This window comes from Salmo salar, chromosome 19 (genome assembly GCF_965601325.2).
Source record: "Salmo salar chromosome 19, fSalSal1, whole genome shotgun sequence".
In the NCBI taxonomy this organism is placed as follows: domain Eukaryota; kingdom Metazoa; phylum Chordata; class Actinopteri; order Salmoniformes; family Salmonidae; genus Salmo; species Salmo salar.
The window spans coordinates 50,674,680-50,687,500 of NC_138309.1; the positions used below are offsets into that span (position 1 = coordinate 50,674,680).

Consider the following 12,821-nt stretch of genomic DNA (forward strand, 5'->3'; position numbering starts at 1 on the left):
ACTGTCCTTCGAGTGGCTGTGCGGTTGCTAAATGAACTAGCTAGCTTGGTAGCTAATTTGACGATCGCATTACTCAGCTGACAGAACAGCTGCACTGACTCTGTTTAGCTAACGTTAGCTAGTTACTATATAGATAGCTAGCTGCATCTCTTAGCTACACAAGTAGGGTGTTAGGGGACAAAATAAAACTGGGCCTTCCCTGTGGCTCAGTTGGTAGAGCATGGTGTGTGCAACGCCAGGGTTGTGGGTTCGATTCCCACAGCGAGCCAGTACAAAAAAAAAAAAAAAAAAATTCATGAAATGAAAATGAAATTTATGTATTCACTACTGTAAGTCGCTCTGGATAAGAGCGTCTGCTAAATGACTAAAATGTAAAAAATGGGTTCTGGGTTTATACTTTCCATTCCAAATTGTAGAGCGGCTTGTCAGGAACACAGAATGTTTTATTTCATGAGGAGAAGACTTACCATTGCTGAAATATCTTCTTGTCAAGTGATCAGAAAAGGTCGCGGACAGGTCAATGTTACTATAATCTGTTCTCAATAAGGCACCAAATCACCTCTCCGGATTCCTAAATTCTACACCAAATTTGATTTGCCACATGTGCCGAATACAACAGGTGTAAACCTTACAGTGAAATGCTTACTTACTTTTGTCCAATAACTCTAAATAGCTCAAGATAGGATGGTCATATTGTTTTGACATTTTCAAGGTTCACAGAGATGACTCAAACAAAATAAAAACATTACATTAAAATGCTGTATTATGCAAATGAACCATTTAATACGCAAATGAGGCATAATACATCATTTCAGTACTTTAAGCCCAATAATGTAAACTAGGGTGGTCATGTTATTAACAAATAGTCATGCAGGACTAAGAGTCTATAATAATTTATGAAATTAGAATAACTTTTATATTGCTTTATGCAAATGGTTCTTAATATGCTAATTCGTCTGTACAACAGGGTGAAAAAATACAGCAAGTTCATTTAAAGTAAAGTGGTCATATTGTACACACTCACACCTGGAATGCTTTTCCAATAGTCTTTCCCACATATGCTGAGAACTTGTTGGCTACTTTTCCTTCACTCTGCGGTCCAACTCAACCCAAACCATCTCAATTGGGTGAGGTTGGGTGACTATGGAGGCCAGGTCATCTGATGCAGCACTCCATCACGCTCCTTCTTGGTCAAATAGCCCTTACACAGCCTGGATGGCGTATTGCTGCAGAATGCTGTGGTAGCCATGCTCGTTAAGTTTGCCTTGAATTCTAAATAAATCACTGACAGTGTCACCAGCAATGCACCATCACACCTCCTCCTCCATGCTTCACGGTGGGAACCACACATGCGGAGATCATCCGTTCACCTACTTTGCACCTCACAAAGACTCATCATACCAAAGGACAGATTTCCACCGGTCTAATGTCCATTGCTCATGTTTCTTGGCCAAAGCAAGTCTCTTCTTCTTATTGGTGTCCTTTAGTGGTGGTTTCTTTGCAGCAATGAAGGCCTGGTTCACGCAGTCTCTGAACAGTTGATGTTGAGATGTGTCTGTTACTTGAACTCCGTGAAGCATTTATTTGGGCTGCAATCTGAGGTGCAGTTAACTCTAATGAACTTATCCTCTGCAGCAGAGGTAACTCTGGGTCTTCCTTTCCTGTGGCGGTCCTCATGAGAGCCAGTTTCACTATAGAGCTTGATGGTTTTTGCGACTGCATCCGAAGAAACTTGACGTTTTTGACATCTTCCGTATTGACTGACCTTCATGTCTTAAAGTAATGATGGACTGTCATTTCTCTTTGCTTATTTGAGCTGTTCTTGCCATAATATGGACTTGGTCTTTTACCAAATAGTGCTATCTTCTGTATACCACCCCTATCTTGTCACAACACAACTGATTGGCTCAAATCCATTAACAAGGAAAGAAATTCCACAAATGAACGTTTAACAAGGCACACTTGTTAATTTCAATGCATTCCAGGTGACTACCTCATGAAGCTGGTTGAGAGAATGCCAACATTGTGAAAAGTTGTCATCAAGATGTTACCAGCAGCATACCACCCTGCATCCCACTGCTGCCTTACTTCTGAAGCTCAGCAGGGTTGGTCCTGGTCAGTCCCTGGATGGGAGACCAGATGTTGCTGGAAGTGGTGTTGCAGGGCCAGTAGGAGGCACTCTTTCCTCTGCTCTAAAAAATATCCCATGGTAGGGTGCTGTCTTTTGGATGGGACATTAAACGGGTGTCCTGACTCTCTGAGGTCATTAAAGATCCCATTGCACTTATCGTAAGAGTAGGGGTGTTAACCCCGGTATCCTGGCTAAATTCCCAATCTTGCCCTCATACCGTCAAGGCCACCTTATCATCCCCAGCTTACAATTGGCTCATTCATCCCCCTCCTCTCCCCTGAAACTATTCGCCAGGTCGTTGCTGTAAATGAGAATGTGTTCTCAGTCAACTTACCTGGTAAAATAATGGTAAAAAAAAGGCAAAGGGTGGCTACTTTGAAGAATCTCAAATGTTAAATATATTTTGATTTGTTTAACACTTTTTTTTGGTTACTACATGATTCCGTATGTATTATTTCATAGTTTTGACGTCTTCACTATTATTCTACAAAATAGTAAAAATAAAGAAACCCTTGAATGAGTAGGTGTTCTAAAACTTTTGACTGGTACTGTATATATCACACTTATGTTATATTTAGTAGGCCTAGAGTGACAAATCATACGCCTAATCCTGTGCCACCTGTGTGCACACACACACACACACACACACACACACACACACACACACACACACACACACACACACACACACACACACACACACACACACACACACACACACACACACACACACACACATATAGCCTCACACATCACACATAGCCTCACACATCACACATAGCCTCACACATCTCACACAGCCTCACACATAACACATAGCCTCACACATCTCACACAGCCTCACACATAACATGGACACACACAGCCTCACACTGACACACATTTCCTATGAATACTGCAGTGGGTTAAATCGGGGTACCACAGAGTGATTATTGGTGGTCTTAAACAAATCTACTCTGATACAAAAGTATACACCTCACACACATGGTTATGGGTTTAAAGAAAGAAGACACCTGGACAATGTCAGATATGGAGTTTAAATGTATTACATTTTGAGTTGCATCCCAATATTACACTTTATATTACACTTTATCACAGAAGATGGAAATATAACAAAACCGTTTGACATAGAAACACCGGATTTTCATCAGTTTAATTTTTATTTTTATGAATGGGTTATACATTATACATTATAGTCATTTAGCTGTATCAGAAATGTGCATACATTTCTTTTTTGTACTGGCCCCCCGTGGGAATCGAACCCACACCCCTGGCGTTGCACACACCATGCTCTACCAACTGAGCCACAGGGAAGCCGGGTTAATAAAATATGAATAACATTCGACCCAAGAGGTCAAAGAGGGCACTTTTGGTAATTAACTAAGACAGAAGGCTACTAGTCTAATAACATAGCTGTAGGTCTACCTCAGAAGTAAGCGGAGGTTGGCTTACATTGGAATGTTATTTTGGGTGTTGATGAGTTGCTCTGGTGATGGGTGGATAAACGGCACTGTTTCCAGCAAATAATTAGTCTAGGCTCAGATGAGACGGAGTCAGTGAGCTGCCTGCCAGCTGCACAAAAATATGGATGGGACACATTTTCAATGAACTGGTATTTAGCTATGTTTTTAATGAATGTAGGGCTATAGCCACAGACTTCTTTTTAGTTTTTAGTTGAAAGAATAAAACCATACAGCCAATTCTGCTCAGCACTGCCTCTCTCCCGGCTCACTGCCATAAGTGAATGACATCAGCCACTCCCACACAACCAGCAAGCTAGCACTCGTCATGGAAATGGGGAATTTGGTTCGATCCATGACAACCCATACATCAAAACGTAACTACGAAGCTCTACTTGGTAACCTGCTATGTTATGTTCATGTCGCTGAGACCATCTGAATGACAGTTTTACCTCATATTTTAGTCCGACGATGTCTGATGACCGTAAAATACCTTCAGGGTGACAGTACAACCCCGCTATGCTAGTAGCATAGCCGCCGATCAGTTTTTTAAAACCCATCAGATATTGATTGAATTATGTCACATAAAACATTTTACTGGCACAAACAAATAATGAATGGAATTCAGGGATTTTGTTTGGAATTCAGGTATTACATTTATTGTAAAATTTAAGCAACAAAAACAATTCTTAGAATGCACTCATACGTGCTGAATTTGCATAAATACACTTGGTGTATTTTTATCTATTAATAAATGAACATAAAATGGTGCAACAGGGCTGCGACCACCAGAAACCTGTTCTGTCTATACCTACCTGTCTATACCTACCTGTCTATACCTACCTGGCTATACCTACCTGGCTATACCTACCTGTCCTTACCTACCTGGCTATACCTACCTGGCTATACCTACCTGGCTTTACCTACCTGGCTATACCTACCTGGCTATACCTACCTGTCTATACCTACCTGTCTATACCTACCTGGCTATACCTACCTGGCTATACCTACCTGGCTATACCTACCTGGCTATACCTACCTGGCTATACCTACCTGTCTATACCTACCTGGCTATACCTACCTGGCTATACCTACCTGTCTATACCTACCTGGCTATACCTACCTGGCTATACCTACCTGGCTATACCTACCTGGCGATACCTACCTGGCTATACCTACCTGGCTATACCTACCTGCACTAGCCTGCCTTATCAATTATTGTTGTTGTCACGTTCTGTTGCATAATTCAACAAGTGTGTCAATATCAGGATACCCTCAGATAAAAAATCAACAGGCTTTACATTGTTTGAGAGATCAGACATTATATCTAGAATCTGACTGTTCCTTTTTGGAAGTTGCTTGAATTTAATTTCAGATTTGTGTTCATTTAAAAAAAAATCCACCAAAAAGGAACGCCCATCAAAATAAAATGATCTTGTGATGTGTGGAGGCGATGCGTTTAAATCCCTGACGAAGCTTTAACGTTCTTATAGATGCAACAGAAAGACAGTGTATTCCAGCTCGTTTCAGCCATTACCGGGGTGTGTTTGACAGGCCATTACAAACATTTCGTAACGTTAATGGGGGGAAAAAACAACAGGCACAAGCAAGAGTAGAAAAGGGTCACAGTACTAAAAGGAAAGCAATCAAGCCAGCGATATTTAAGTGACAAGTGGATTTACACCCCTCAAACACAGGAAATAGACAGATCCTCAGGTGGGCGGGGCATGCACGTTGCTAAGGTAACTGCCAAACTAAAAGAAACACTTGAGTAAATGAGGGATACACAGTATATTGTAAGCAGGTGATTCCACACAGGTGTGGTTCTTGAGTTAATTAAGCAATTAACATCCCATCATGCTTAGGGTCATGTATAAAAAAAGCCCAGTTGCTCATTATTTTATTATTATGGCTACCAGGCTAGAAGCTGTCTGTCTGTCTGTCTGTCTGTCTGTCTGTCTGTCTGTCTGTCTGTCTGTCTGTCTGTCTGTCTGTCTGTCTGTCTGTCTGTCTGTCTGTCTGTCTGTCTGTCTGTCTGTCTCCGATTGAACACTGAACACATCTGAGACAGTGTTTTCCACCACCATCAACAAATTCTGAAATTACTTGTGGAAGAATTGTCTCGCATCCTTCTAATAGAGTTCCAGACACGTATAATCTCTGCCACATTTCATTGAAGCTGTTCTGGTGGCTTGTGGTGGCCCAACGCCCTATCAAGACACTCTATGTTGGTGTTAGTCTTTCTGTAGCTGTGTATCTGATCAACACACACTCCCAGTAACTAGCAGCTAGATACAGACGTTGTCACTGATTGTTGTTGTCCATGTGTAGGTACAAGTAGACAGTTGGCTGTCACCAATGATTGGCTAATACGTGTGTGTGTGTGTGAGATAATGCTGCATTTGTACAGACACCAGGTGTGGTAGGGCCAGGGCTGCAGGGTGTGTCTGTTTTAGGAGGGGGGGGTGGTAGTTCAGGGATCAAGTCAAGGTTCAAGACTTGTTCAGCTCTGCATTGTGGGTGATTTGTGAGGATTAGGATGTGACATTTCCCGTGAGGGGGGAGCGAGAGAGGGAGGAACAGTTGATTGAGGAGTGGAGTAGGGGAAGGGGTGGTAATGTACCCAAGCGTTCCTATTCGTCAGCGTTTTGACAGGAGGAGGGAGGAGTGTTCACTAAGCGTTCCTATTCGTCAGCGTTTTGACAGGAGGAGGGAGGAGTGTTCACTTTATTTAGCTCATCCAGTGAGTTTTCTCTTGTTGAACCAACTGGCCTTAAAGTGCAAAGTCACCACCCATCCATTGTGCCAGGCAAGCTGAATCAAGTGCATGTTCTGACAGACTGACAGAGAGTATATTTGAACACTGGAGGGGACATTGGTTGTGTGTTAATGTATATAGCCCCGCTATTGTTATTTACTGCTGCTCTTTAATTATTTCTTATTCTTGTCTCTTACTTTTTGTTGTTGTATTTTCTTAAAACTGCACTGTTCGTAAAGGGCTTGTAAGTAAGCATTTCACTGTAAGGTCTACACCTGTTGTATTCAGCGCATGTGACAAGTCAAATTTGAATAGACTTTCTGATTAGTGTGGCGTATAGATGTTTAATGATGGCAAACGCATCATCATGGGGAGGTCAGAGGTCGTCACACGCCAGCAGAGCAGATGCTTCCCTCAAACCTGTTTTAGAGAAGTGATCAAATCCCTCTTCACTTTCTGCAGCTTAGTCACACTTTCCATTCCCTCTTCTCTGACTACAGCTACACTTCTCATGGTTTCCATTCCCCTCTTCTCTGACTACAGCTACACTTCTCATGGTTTCTATTCTTCTCTTCTCTGACTACAGCTACACTTCTCATGGTTTCCATTCCCCTCTTCTCTGACTACAGCTACACTTCTCATGGTTTCCATTCCCCTCTTCTCTGACTACAGCTACACTTCTCATGGTTTCCATTCCCCTCTTCTCTGACTACAGCTACACTTCTCATGGTTTCCATTCCCCTCTTCTCTGACTACAGCTACACTTCTCATGGTTTCCATTCCCCTCTTCTCTGACTACAGCTACACTTCTCATGGTTTCCATTCCCCTCTTCTCTGACTACAGCTACACTTCTCATGGTTTCCATTCCCCTCTTCTCTGACTACAGCTACACTTCTCATGGTTTCCATTCCCCTCTTCTCTGACTACAGCTACACTTCTCATGGTTTCCATTCCCCTCTTCTCTGACTACAGCTACACTTCTCATGGTTTCCATTCCCCTCTTCTCTGACTACAGCTACACTTCTCATGGTTTCCATTCCCCTCTTCTCTGACTACAGCTACACTTCTCATGGTTTCCATTCCCCTCTTCTCTGACTACAGCTACACTTCTCATGGTTTCCATTCCCCTCTTCTCTGACTACAGCTACACTTCTCATGGTTTCCATTCTCCTCTTCTCTGACTACAGCTACACTTCTCATGGTTTCTATTCCCCTCTTCTCTGACTACAGCTACACTTCTCATGGTTTCCATTCCCCTCTTCTCTGACTACAGCTACACTTCTCATGGTTTCCATTCTCCTCTTCTCTGACTACAGCTACACTTCTCATGGTTTCCATTCTCCTCTTCTCTGACTACAGCTACACTTCTCATGGTTTCCATACCCTCCGTTCTGTGTGATCCAGCCGTATTGCCGTCCTGTCAGCGTAGACTATGTAACAGAGCTGGTTAGTATGACCTTGCCTGTGACCTGAAGACTTGTTAGTTCCCCTAGCTAATGCCTTGGGTTAGGGTTAGCTCAGTGGAAAACACAGTTACTTGGGACACAAACGCCTGATGGTTAGGCTAGATGGTGTAAAGTCTGTTACAGTCAGTGTACTAGTGGGGTAGAGACTACAGGGTAAAGGCTGTTACAGTCAGTGTACTAGTGGGGTAGAGACTACAGGGTAAAGGCTGTTACAGTCAGTGTACTAGTGGGGTAGAGACTACAGGGTAAAGGCTGTTACAGTCAGTGTACTAGTGGGGTAGAGACTACAGGGTAAAGGCTGTTACAGTCAGTGTACTAGTGGGGTAGAGACTACAGGGTAAAGGCTGTTACAGTCAGTGTACTAGTGGGGTAGAGACTACAGGGTAAAGGCTGTTACAGTCAGTGTACTAGTGGGGTAGAGACTACAGGGTAAAGGCTGTTACAGTCAGTGTACTAGTGGGGTAGAGACTAGAGGTAATGGGCTGATACTGTATGTGTAGACAAAGTACAAAGGCTGTTGCTGATATGACAGACAGACAGTCAGTCAGACCCACACACACTGCTCTACATAGAAATCCTGGTTCTGCTACAATACTGCAGAACCTCACATTCTCTAGCTGGACCACTGCAGAGAACTGTGTTTGTGCAGGCGTGACTCAGTGTTAGGGAGTGTCAGGAAGTGGCTCACTCTCAAAGAATGTTTAGTCTGCTAAACGTCCAACATGTCCTTCTCCTTTCCAAGCAGAAGAGGAAGCCTGCGGCTCTTATTTCCACTGTGACTAACAACCCACGGTGGGCTCCCTTCCACATCAATGGACATCTCTGTGGGCTCTTGGGCGGTTGGGTTTGTCTGTGTGGGTGTACAGTATGTTTGTTCATGGGTATCATCTGTTTTCATACATTTTTCATGTATATACATAACTTACACTCGTGTGTGTGTGTGTGTGTGTGTGTGTGTGTGTGTGTGTGTGTGTGTGTGTGTGTGTGTGTGTGTGTGGTGTGTGTCCTAGCCAACCCAGAGACTCATTCCATTGGAATGTTTCTCAACATGTTTTTTTCCTGTGCTGCGGTAGGAGAGAAGAGAATCAAAGGGGGAGGGGTTAATGGTTGAAAGGTTATGGGTATAAAGAATGTTCTTGTTCAGTGAATTGAATTAGCCTTCAGATGTAGGATCTTAATTTGATCACTCTGTTGCAGGAGAATGTCCATTTTAATTATAATCCACATAATAATTGACATTCCCTGTTGCTGCTGTATCAAAGTAAAGTGGCCTTACCTCAGTCAGTGTTGTCTATAGTGTAGTTCAAAGCAGGGTCTACGTTGTTAAGGTCATGCCTTCCAGCAGCTCCAGCTTAATATGGGGGACTTGTAGGCTGTCTGGTCTCTTAAGGTCATGTTATGGAGGCGTTGCTAATGTGTGCCCTCCTCTCCTGAACACCATGCTGCTAACGCAGCAGGGGACTAGTGGCTCGCTAGCGTAGGGGCTGTTTTCTGGACTGGGCCTCAGTACACGCCGTGGCGCTTTGAGATGATGTCACTCACATGCACGCCCTCTCTCTGTCCTCTATAGTGGGCTGGCTGCAGTCTCCGGTCAGTGTTCGGTGCCCTTGGCTCTCGGTCGTGGTCTGTCAGAGCGACATAGCCCAATATAGGTCAGCCCAAGTTGGCACTCACCCTCTGTTTCCCTGTACTGCTGGTGTAGAGGACACAATGTAACCCCAGGTAGTGTACCTGTACTGCTGGTGTAGAGGACACAGTGTAACCCCAGGTAGTGTACCTGTACTGCTGGTGTAGAGGACACAGTGTAACCCCAGGTAGTGTACCTGTACTGCTGGTGTAGAGGACACAGTGTAACCCCAGGTAGTGTACCTGTACTGCTGGTGTAGAGGACACAGTGTAACCCCAGGTAGTGTACCTGTACTGCTGGTGTAGAGGACACAGTGTAACCCCAGGTAGTGTACCTGTACTGCTGGTGTAGAGGACACAGTGTAACCCCAGGTAGTGTACCTGTACTGCTGGTGTAGAGGACACAGTGTAACCCCAGGTAGTGTACCTGTACTGCTGGTGTAGAGGACACAGTGTAACCCCAGGTAGTGTACCTGTACTGCTGGTGTAGAGGACACAGTGTAACCCCAGGTAGTGTACCTGTGCTGCTGGTGTAGAGGACACAGTGTAACCCCAGGTAGTGTACCTGTGCTGCTGGTGTAGAGGACACAGTGTAACCCCAGGTAGTGTACCTGTACTGCTGGTGTAGAGGACACAGTGTAACCCCAGGTAGTGTACCTGTGCTGCTGGTGTAGAGGACACAGTGTAACCCCAGGTAGTGTACCTGTGCTGCTGGTGTAGAGGACACAGTGTAACCCCAGGTAGTGTACCTGTACTGCTGGTGTAGAGGACACAGTGTAACCCCAGGTAGTGTACCTGTGCTGCTGGTGTAGAGGACACAGTGTAACCCCAGGTAGTGTACCTGTGCTGCTGGTGTAGAGGACACAGTGTAACCCCAGGTAGTGTACCTGTACTGCTGGTGTAGAGGACACAGTGTAACCCCAGGTAGTGTACCTGTACTGCTGGTGTAGAGGACACAGTGTAACCCCAGGTAGTGTACCTGTACTGCTGGTGTAGAGGACACAGTGTAACCCCAGGTAGTGTACCTGTACTGCTGGTGTAGGACACATTGTAACCCCAGGTAGTGTACCTGTACTGCTGGTGTAGAGGACACAGTGTAACCCCAGGTAGTGTACCTGTACTGCTGGTGTAGAGGACACAGTGTAACCCCAGGTAGTGTACCTGTGCTGCTGGTGTAGAGGACACAGTGTAACCCCAGGTAGTGTACCTGTACTGCTGGTGTAGAGGACACAGTGTAACCCCAGGTAGTGTACCTGTACTGCTGGTGTAGAGGACACAGTGTAACCCCCGGTAGTGTACCTGTACTGCTGGTGTAGAGGACACAGTGTAACCCCAGGTAGTGTACCTGTACTGCTGGTGTAGAGGACACAGTGTAACCCCAGGTAGTGTACCTGTGCTGCTGGTGTAGAGGACACAGTGTAACCCCAGGTAGTGTACCTGTGCTGCTGGTGTAGAGGACACAGTGTAACCCCAGGTAGTGTACCTGTGCTGCTGGTGTAGAGGACACAGTGTAACCCCAGGTAGTGTACCTGTACTGCTGGTGTAGAGGACACAGTGTAACCCCAGGTAGTGTACCTGTACTGCTGGTGTAGAGGACACAGTGTAACCCCAGGTAGTGTACCTGTACTGCTGGTGTAGAGGACACAGTGTAACCCCAGGTAGTGTACCTGTACTGCTGGTGTAGAGGACACAGTGTAACCCCAGGTAGTGTACCTGTACTGCTGGTGTAGAGGACACAGTGTAACCCCAGGTAGTGTACCTGTACTGCTGGTGTAGAGGACACAGTGTAACCCCAGGTAGTGTACCTGTACTGCTGGTGTAGAGGACACAGTGTAACCCCAGGTAGTGTACCTGTACTGCTGGTGTAGAGGACACAGTGTAACCCCAGGTAGTGTACCTGTACTGCTGGTGTAGAGGACACAGTGTAACCCCAGGTAGTGTACCTGTACTGCTGGTGTAGAGGACACAGTGTAACCCCAGGTAGTGTACCTGTACTGCTGGTGTAGAGGACACAGTGTAACCCCAGGTAGTGTACCTGTACTGCTGGTGTAGAGGACACAGTGTAACCCCAGGTAGTGTACCTGTGCTGCTGGTGTAGAGGACACAGTGTAACCCCAGGTAGTGTACCTGTGCTGCTGGTGTAGAGGACACAGTGTAACCCCAGGTAGTGTACCTGTGCTGCTGGTGTAGAGGACACAGTGTAACCCCAGGTAGTGTACCTGTACTGCTGGTGTAGAGGACACAGTGTAACCCCAGGTAGTGTACCTGTACTGCTGGTGTAGAGGACACAGTGTAACCCCAGGTAGTGTACCTGTACTGCTGGTGTAGAGGACACAGTGTAACCCCAGGTAGTGTGCCTGTACTGCTGGTGTAGGACACATTGTAACCCCAGGTAGTGTACCTGTACTGCTGGTGTAGAGGACACAGTGTAACCCCAGGTAGTGTGCCTGTACTGCTGGTGTAGAGGACACAGTGTAACCCCAGGTAGTGTACCTGTACTGCTGGTGTAGGACACAGTGTAACCCCAGGTAGTGTACCTGTACTGCTGGTGTAGTGGACACAGTGTAACCCCAGGTAGTGTACCTGTACTGCTGGTGTAGAGGACACAGTGTAACCCCAGGTAGTGTACCTGTACTGCTGGTGTAGAGGACACAGTGTAACCCCAGGTAGTGTACCTGTACTGCTGGTGTAGAGGACACAGTGTAACCCCCGGTAGTGTACCTGTACTGCTGGTGTAGAGGACACAGTGTAACCCCAGGTAGTGTACCTGTACTGCTGGTGTAGAGGACACAGTGTAACCCCAGGTAGTGTACCTGTACTGCTGGTGTAGAGGACACAGTGTAACCCCAGGTAGTGTACCTGTACTGCTGGTGTAGAGGACACAGTGTAACCCCAGGTAGTGTACCTGTACTGCTGGTGTAGAGGACACAGTGTAACCCCCGGTAGTGTACCTGTACTGCTGGTGTAGAGGACACAGTGTAACCCCAGGTAGTGTACCTGTACTGCTGGTGTAGAGGACACAGTGTAACCCCAGGTAGTGTACCTGTACTGCTGGTGTAGAGGACACAGTGTAACCCCAAGTAGTGTACCTGTACTGCTGGTGTAGAGGACACAGTGTAACCCCAGGTAGTGTACCTGTACTGCTGGTGTAGAGGACACAGTGTAACCCCAGGTAGTGTACCTGTACTGCTGGTGTAGAGGACACAGTGTAACCCCAGGTAGTGTACCTGTGCTGCTGGTGTAGAGGACACAGTGTAACCCCAGGTAGTGTACCTGTACTGCTGGTGTAGAGGACACAGTGTAACCCCAGGTAGTGTACCTGTACTGCTGGTGTAGAGGACACAGTGTAACCCCAGGTAGTGTGCCTGTACTGCTGGTG

General features: G+C 45.8%; 1 protein-coding gene across 2 annotated transcripts in view; it reads left to right on the forward strand.

Annotated features, from left to right (window-relative positions):
• The window catches only part of gdh2 (glutamate dehydrogenase), a 28,097-nt gene that overhangs the window by 628 nt on the left and 14,648 nt on the right, over positions 1–12,821 (forward strand).